The sequence below is a fragment of the Odocoileus virginianus genome, chromosome 25 (genome assembly GCF_023699985.2).
Source record: "Odocoileus virginianus isolate 20LAN1187 ecotype Illinois chromosome 25, Ovbor_1.2, whole genome shotgun sequence".
NCBI classification, from domain to species: Eukaryota; Metazoa; Chordata; class Mammalia; order Artiodactyla; family Cervidae; genus Odocoileus; species Odocoileus virginianus.
The window spans coordinates 33,052,646-33,062,285 of record NC_069698.1 but is presented as its reverse complement, the minus strand read 5'-3'; positions in this window follow the sequence as shown (position 1 = coordinate 33,062,285).

Genomic DNA, 9,640 nt, shown 5'->3' with positions numbered 1-9,640 from the left:
GTGGCCAAGACTTCTACACGTTTCCAAAGATAGCATTAGCAATACAGTCTAAACCAGGAGAGGGTCATAAATAAAAGGGGTGTGACCGGAAAAAAAAATTATCATCCCTCAGCTCCTAAGAAGACAGACTAAAACTCTCATTGTGATATACAGGTTTAAAGGCTGGGCAAAAAATGAAAAAGCAAGCTATAATTTTTTTTTCAATTTACATAGGAAATTTTAAAAACAACTTTCGTTTTTTTAGAATTCTTTCAGAATTTCACAATTATTTTAAAATTCCATGATTGTAAGAAGCAGAAGTTATCCATGCCCTATGATTTCAAGGGTTGAACAACTAAATGTAAGAACTGGACTGCAGCCATTGTCACTTTTTAAGCCCGTTTTCCTCTCCATTTTTTTAATTATAAAAAGCACTATTTTTTTTTTAAGGAGGGGGGAACCTCTAGGAAATAACCCTGTTTTCCATTTAAATGATCTTGAAAGTGAAAGTGTTAGTCTCACAGTCCTGTTGGACTCTGTGACCGACCCTGTGGACTATAACCCACCAGGCTCCTCTGCTCATGGGATTTCCCTGGAAGGAAGACTGGAGTGGGTAGCTCTTCCCTTCTCCAGGGGATCACCCCAACTCAGGGACTAAACCCCCGTTTCCTGTACTGAAGATGGACTCTGTACCATCTGAGCCACTAGGGAAGCCCCTGGTGATCAGAGAAGAGACAATAATCACAGCTGATACGAAGAAATGCAGTAGACTGTGTGTGACTGGCTGACAGGGGACGTGAAAGCGGGACTCGGCGTGTTAGGGATTAGGCTCACTGTCAGCCATCTTCCCACTGCGTTCCCAGCCTCCGCTGCACCAGGGTCTCTGTAATGTGAGTGAAGCCACTGTGTTGTAGAGCTTCAGCTGAAGAAGTAGTGGGGTAAGTAAGGAGGTCTCTGGAGGAAGAATCCTACTAAGCCAACTGTTTGCACATACACCAGTGGTAAAGCAAGGAGGAAAGAAGGGCCACAAAAGCTGCTCATCCGAGTGCACCCTCTACTGGAGGGGTGAAGGAACCTCATCATCACAAGACTGATAATGAGGCACTCCATGAAATTAAATGTTATCAGAAGTCCACTGAACCCCTGATTCACAAAGTTCCCTTCCAGTATCTGGTACAAGAAGTTTCTCAAAACCTCAAAACAAATCTGTGCTTCCGGAGCGCAGCTATTGGAGCTGTGCAACGAAGGAGGGAAATGCAAATACATGACTTCAGGAAATCGTTCTTATCATCTGCTGTGTGCTGGTTTCTCTGATGACTAATGTACCTCTGCTTTCATTCAAGTTCTGGTCTAAAGCTGGACTGTATTAGGGCCACCAAATAGTTAACATGTGAAATCATTTATTTAGTGCTTAAGGCTAACATAAATTACATCTAGCATTGCAGTCTATAAAGTTCAATAGCTAGCTCAAATATCCTAGGAAGGAGGTTTATCTATGCTATCCCACATCAATTGCAGATCAGTTCAGTTCAGTCTCTCAGTCATGTCCAACCCTTTGCAACCCCATGGCCTGCAGCATGCCAGGCTTCCCTGTCTATCACCAACTCCCAGAGTTTGCTCAAACTCATGTCCACAGAGTCAGTGATGCCATCCAACCATCTCATCCTCTGTCATCCCCTTTTCCTCCTGCCTTCAGTATTCATCAGAGTCTTTTCCAATGAGTCAGTTCTTAGCATGAGGTGGCCAAAGTATCAGAGCTTCAGCACCAGCCCTTCCAATGAATATTCAGGACTGATTTCCTTTAGGATTGACTGGTTTGGTCTCCTTGCAGTCCAAGGGACTCTCAAGAGTCTTCTCCAACACCACAGTTCAAAAGCATCAATTCTTTCAGAGCTCAGCTTTCTTTATGGTCCAACTCTCACATCCATACATGACAACTGGAAAAACCATAACTCTGACAAAACAGACCTTTGTCAGCAAAGTAATGTCTCTGCTTTTTAATATGCTATCTAGGTTGGTCACAGCTTTTCTTCCAAGGAGCAAGCATCTTTTAATTTCATGGCTGCAGTTACCATGTGCAGGATCCCAAGAAAATAAAGTCTGTCACTGTTTCCACTTTTTTCCCCATCTATTTGCCATGAAATGATGGAACCAGATGCCATTATCTTAGTTTTTTGAATGTTGTGTTTTAATCCAGCTTTTCACTCTCCTCTTTCACTTCCATTAAGATGCTCCCCAGTTCCTCTTCACTTTCTGCCATGAGGGTGATGTTATCTGCATATCTGAGGTTATTGATATTTCTCCCTACAATCGTGATTCCAGCTTGCGCTTCATCCAGGCATTTCACATGATGTTCTCTGTATATACGTTAAATAATTTATTTATATGCAACATCCAATTATAGATACTGGATGTTTAATCAACTATCATGATGAATCTACCTTAAAAGCGATTGGAGTATGTTCTCAAATTTAATAAACTCTACCTGTCCAGCTTAGATCCATATTTCTTCAGATTTCCAAACATCTTCTATTAACACCTAAAGCTTATAGGCATTCAGTTACTGCTTGATGGATTTTTTAAAACGTTGAATTTCATCTAATAAATGAAAATATATGTCTACCTAGAGGCAGAAGAAATGTGATGTTCTATTGTAAATGAAGAAACACATATATATTTTTAAATGTATCTTGCTTCTCTATATCTTATAGTATACATTAAAATGTCTAATATGTAAAACTCTGTCACTGAAATAGCTATTTTTACATAAACATAATATATTATTATATAAAATAATATAAATTTATAAAAATATATTTATAAAAATTTTATTTAAAATAATATATAAATATATAATATGTAAATATAATAATATACATTAAAATATAATAAAACAGCTAAAATATACAGGAAAATCATAACAAGTGTGAAACATTGCTTGGATACAGAATCAAGAGCAGAAGTGGAAGCATCAATGAAGAGGTTCTCTATCAGTCTGAAATTAGTAGAGACAGAAGAGATGGAAAAAGGCAGATGAATTCCAGATACAATAAGGAAGTTGATTGAAAGGACTATATTAAGATATGTCCACATGTTGAAACTGACACAGACACATCCTCACATCATTCACACGTGCCCTAGGAAGGAAAGGAGGGAGGAAAGCAGGAAGATACTAAGTAAAAAAGGAAGCATCATTACAACTCCCCAACTTTGTTGTTGTTGTTCAGTTGCTCACCCAGTTTTGACTCTTTGCAACCCCAACGACTGCAACACGCGAGGTTTCCCTGTCCTCCACCATCCCAGGGTTTGCTCAAACTCAGTCCATTGAGTCAGTGATCACATCCAACCATCTCGCCCAACTTTTTTAGGAGAGACCATAATCAAGATGACCCATAGTAAACATCCTCTGATTATGGGCATACAGTAGTATTATCAGCTATGAAATAAGCAGAGCAAAGGAATTTTTTTCAACTCTATCAGAAGTGACCTATTTTGTATCACAGTAGAAAATATCTACCCTTCCATTCCATGATAACTACAGTTTTTGCCATATCTCTTTCTATCACAGAAAAATCCATACATGAGAAATATAGTTCCCAAGAGGGTTAGAAAGAAACAATGAAAACATGAATAAGCACAGCTATTTTCAGTTATTGTGGTCCTCACTACAGACAATAGCATTAAGAATCAAAAAAATACTGGTCAAAACCCACAGTTTTTTCCTTTTATATTGCCTCTGAAAAAAGAATCCAAAGAGATGCAAGACTTATTAAGTGGGGAAAAAAAGAGTCTTAGAGAAATTGATCTTTCTAAAGACTGGGCCTAAAAGTTATGTCCCAATTCTTTCTCTCTCAGACTATGCATTTCAAAATTTGAGATGAAAGGGGTCATAACTGGAAAACTACCAAGCAGGCTGATCACTATAATAATTATAAAGAATAGAGATCTGATTTTAAAAATATCAATTATATTAAATAATCAAATACTGTGTTCCAAGTGATGTAGCCAATATGATTAGTAAACTGATTTGTTCATGGACTAAAATAAAGATCCTCTAAATTAGTGATATAACTGTGAATTCTAGAGACAAATTGTTTAGGTTAATCCTCTGACTAGTTGTGTGACCTTGGCAAAACAGTGTTTCTAAGCCTCAGTTTCCTTTCTTTAAAATGAGGATAAAAGTCACTCCTCCAACAAGGCTTGTTGTGAGAACTAAATGAGGTTCATTCATAAACTCAGTGCCTAGAGCTTAGTGTAGAGTAAGCACTCAGTAAATTTTAGTCATTAGTGTCATTGTTTGCTTCATTTCAGTCATGTCCAACTCTTCATGACACTCTGGACTGTAGCTTGCCAGGCTCCTCTGTCCATGGGATTGTTTAGGCAAGAATACTGGAGTGGGTTGCCATTTCCTACTCTAAGGGGTCTTCCTGACCCAGGGATTGAACCCACATCTCTTGAGTCTCCTGCATTGGCATGGGAGTTCTTTACCACTAGTGCCACCTGGGAAGCCACTAATTAATAATAATTAAAGTCATAATTAGTGTCATAGTTGGGCTTCCTAGGTGGTGCTAGTGGTAAACAACCAGCCTGCCAAGGCAGGTTAGACATAAGAGACACAGGTTCGATCCCTGGACCAGGCAGATCCCCTAGAGGAGGACATGGCAACCCAGCCCAGTATTCTTGCCTGGAGAATCCCATGGATGAAGAGCCTGTCAGACTGCAGTTCATAGGATCACACAGAATTGGACATGACTGAAGCAACTTTGCACACAGCACACGGTGTCATCGTCACTTCTATTATTATTAAAATAGAACATGCCATTTGTTCATTTAATTATTATTTATCAAGAATCTGCTATTGGGAAGAAGGTAAAAGATATATTTTCCATTAAAAATTATTCAGGGAGGTTTACCAGGTATGAATTTTTCTATGATATCAGCAAAAAAAGTAATAAAGTTAACTCCAGATCAACCACAATAGCTGTTGGTGGCAAGTTCAATATTAATCCACTTTTAAAGCTTTCCCTAAACTCCTTCAATCATATAGGATCATATAAGAATCTTAGGCTTATGTGGTCCAGGAAGTAGAGAGATGCATGGTTCTTAGATTATAGCTGTCATTACTGACAGTATTCTTTTTTTTTTTTTTACTGACAGTATTCTTAAAAACAAACAACAAAAAAAGAAAAACCAGTTTTAAATAATTACCTAGCTAATTAATTAAGGTATCATTGACATATCAATATGCTAGTTTCAGGTGTATCATGTAATGCTTCAATATTTGTATATATTGCAAAATGATGGAATTGTTGAAAGGTTTTAAGCAGAGGAGATGCATGGCCTTATTGTACTTTAGAAAAACCATTTTTACAGACACACAGAAACAGATTGGAGGGAAAAAATATAGAAACAGAAACCCTGGTTATGAGGTTGTACCAATTATAAGGCATCATTTTCAAAGTATAATATGGGTAATAGTCCAAAAATCTACAGTTTAAAAACACTTGGTAGGACTTTTGTTTTTGCCCAAGGTAAAAAGACCTTTAATTTGCCATCCCAAATTAAACAACTAGAAAGCCAGAAAAAATACAGTACAATAATTTTCATGTGTTGAACAACCAGTAATATGAGTGTGATACATGAAAGAAGGGAAACATTCAAAGTGAGATCTAAGGTTGTTGCAGCTTACTGCTTGGAGGTGGTGCCCAGGCCATGGAGTAAAGAATGTAGATTCAAATAGAGCCCAGAATGGAAGCTGAAGGGATCACAGAGACTAGAATTTGTAGATGGAGTTACATACAGGGATCTGGGGCTGTGTAGAGGGAATTCCCTTAAGTCTCTGGCTAAGTACTTACTTATGCGTGTATGAGGGGCAACTACGAGAGGCTGGAAAAAGTACCACTAACAAAGGATCAGGCAGAACGATTTCTAGAGCTCACAGAGGACTGGAAATAAATTGTGCTCCCACAGTCAAGGTGAAAATTCCTTAAAATACACACGAACAAGGTAGAATCCTCAGAATAATGTCACTTTAGTGGTGATACATATTGGTCCAGAAATAAAGTATATAACACACCTTAAAAGCATACCTAGAGTGTGTTCAATTGCCTCTAAGTAAAACTTAATTCTGTGCAAAATAAAAATTTACACTCTTTAAAGAACTACAACAAAAATCAAGTCACAAACAACATAAAAAGAACAATATTTAACAAATGCTATGCACTGAATTGAGTCCTCTCAAAATTCATCTGTTGAAGTTCCAACACCCAAAGTATATTTGGGTGATGGGGTCTTTATGGAGAGAATTATGATTAAATGAAGTCATAAAAGTGGGACCTTGATGCAATAGGATCAGTGCCCTTTGAAAGGAAGAGACACAAAAGCACTCTGTCTGTCTAAACACAAAGATATCATGTGAAGAACAAACAGGGAGAAGATGGTTGTCTGAAAGCTAGGAAGAGAGTCTCATCACAAGGACCCTGCTGGATCTTGAAGCAGGACTTTCAGTTTCCAGAACTGTGAGAAAATAATTTCTACTGTCTAAGCCTCTCAGTCTATAACATTTATTATGGAAGTCTGAGTAGACTAATACAACACCCAAAAAAAAAAAATCGCCAACCATGAAAAAAGAAGAAAACTATGACTATGAAAAGAATAGAAACAGATCATAAGTAACAAGGATTTGGGAATGATTAAAAGGTATTTCATAATAGCTTTAGAAATATATAGCTGAGAGGAGGAGCTAAGATGGCGGAGGAGTAGGACGGGGAGATCACTTTCTACCCTACAAATTCATTGAAAGAACCTTTGAACGCTGAGCAGACTCCACAAAACAACTTCTGACCGCTAGCAGAGGACATCAGGCGCCCAGAAAAGCAGCCCATTGTCTTTGAAAGGAGGTAGGACAACATATAATAGAAATACATAGCTGACCCCTGACCAATGCAGAAGATAGGGACATCAACCCAGCAGTAGGGTTGAAAAGCCTCTCATAACTTTACAGACAGCCCTCTGCATCTGTGGTTTCCTATCTGTGGATTCAGTCAACCACAAATCAGGTAGTACTGTAGCATGCATTTATGAAAAACAAATCTGTGTACAAGTTGATCTGCACAATTAAAACACATGATGTCCAAGGGTCAATTGTATTCCATATGGTCAAGAAGATAAAGAAAATATGACTTATAATAACAAAACTGGAAGATATAAAAAAACATATGAATGGGAATCTAGAGATGCAAAATACTACATCTGAAATAAAAATAAACTGGTGTGATTAATAGCAGATTATACATTGCAGAAGACGGGGGGAAAAAACTATGAAATTGAGGACATAGTAATAGAAACCATACAAAATGAAACACAGAGAGGAAAAAGACTAAAAAATAAATAAATGAACAGAGAAGTGACCTCGAAGAAAATGTATTTTCTGTCTTACATTTAATTGGGAGTTCAGAAAGATAAGAGATAGAGGGAATAGACAACATTTGTTGAAGAAATAAAGGCCAAAACTTTCCTGAATTTGATTGTATTTATCAAACTACAGATTCAAAAAGCTCAACAAATCCCAAGAATAAAAGTGAATACAGATTACAAATAAAATCAGTATAACCAAATCAAATTGCTAAAAATCACTGATAAAATGAAAATCTTAAAATCAGCCACTTTACACACTGAGGAACAAAGATAAAGTGAAGTGAAGTGAAAGTCACTCAGCTGTGTCCAAGGCTTTGGGATCCCATGGAATGTATAGTCCATGGAATTCTCTAAGCCAGAATACTGGAGTAGGCTGCTTTCCCTTCTCTAGGGATCTCCCCAACCTAGGGATCGAACCCAGGTGTCCCGCATTGGGGGCAGATTCTCTACCAGGTGAACACAAGGGAAGCCCAAGAATACTGGAGTGGGTAGCCTATCACTTCTCCAGGGGATCTTCCAGCTGAGCTACCAGGGAAGCCCTAGGAATTATACATTTCTCCCCCAACATTACTTAAACACAATGTACAGAAATATTTAAAGCACTGGATGAGAAAAATAAACTGTTAATCCGCGATTCATTACCCAGGAAAGATACCTTCAAAACTGACGTAAAATTAAGACTTTTTCAATGAAACAACCACCAAGGAAGTGAATTATCCGTTAACTACAAGAAATGTCACAGAATGATCTTGAGAGAGACAGAAAATCATGTCACAAAGTCCGTAACAGCAAAAGGAATAAAGAGCACTGGAATTGGCAATCAAGTGGGTAAATACACTTTGTATTTTAATTAATTTTAGTTACTATAAAAAGCAATTCAATTCTTTTAAAAGTCCATTGTGTTGTTTATAGCACATGGAAAAATGTGTTTATAACACATGTTCAACACAAGTAGCACAAAGTATAAAGTTGAGGAATAGAAGTGTATAGTTACAAGTTTCTAACTATGCACATAAACTGGTATACAATATAATGTTATTTGAAAGTGTGTTGTTGTAAACTAAAGATGCATATGATAAACCCTAGGAGAACCAATAAAAAAATAAAAAGATAAAACCAATAGTGAAGATAAAAAAATTCTCAACAATTACTTAACCCACAAAATTGAAGAACAAGAATTTATTGAGACACTTATGGACATCTTGGATGAAATGGAATAATTCCTTGAAAAATTTGAACAGCCAAAGCTTCCTCAACAAGGAATAGGTAACTGGATAGCTTTATAGCTGTTGAAGAAATTGAAGTCACAATTAAAATTCTTCTCACAAAGAAAGTTCCATGCCTAGATGACATCACTGGTAAATTCTCCCAATAAATTCTTATTTAAAGAAGATGTAGTACCAGTTTTGTGTAAAATTTCCGGGAAATAGAGGAGTTGAGAAAACTTTCTAACTCATTTTATGATGCCAAAATTATCTGATATGAAAACCAAAGACAATTATATATAAGTGAACATACAAATGTAAACAGAACAGATCAATAAGCTTTTTGAACATAGATGCAAAACCTCAAAATATTAGCAAGCACTTGAACAAGCTGTAAACAGACAATGTGCCAAAGAAAATTTTATAAAAATATGCTTTCTTTCACTACCAATCAAAAAAGAGTTATTAAACAATATGTTAACTTTTCAAACACATCAAAATTTGGCCAAAATACAAATATTTATCTGTTTATTGGTAAGGCTGTGAGGGAAAAGAAAGATTTATATACCACTGTTGAGAGCATAGATCTGTGCAAACATTTAGGATGGTATTCTGACAACAGCTAATAAAGGTGAAGATGAACTTATAACCTACTTCTAGCTCTATACTCTGGAGATTCATGTGGAAGTATGTGTGAGCGTGTATGTGTGCTCAGCCATGTCTGGCTCTTTACAACCCCATGGACAGAAGCCTACCAGGCCCCTCTGTCCATGGGATTTCCCAAGCAAGAATAACGGAGCAGGTTTTTCATTTCCTACTCCAGGGGCTTTTTCTGACCCAGGGATTGAAACTATATCTCCTGAGTCTCCTGCATTAGCAAGAGGATCTTTTACCATTGAGCCACCAGAAGTCTGATACTGCGTTAGGCAAAGAATCTCCACAATGCAAAAAACTGCAAACTTCATAATGCAAGTTGTTTAATTGGACTTCATCAACACAGACATCTTTCATTCTACAAAAAACACTTAAAGGAAATAAAA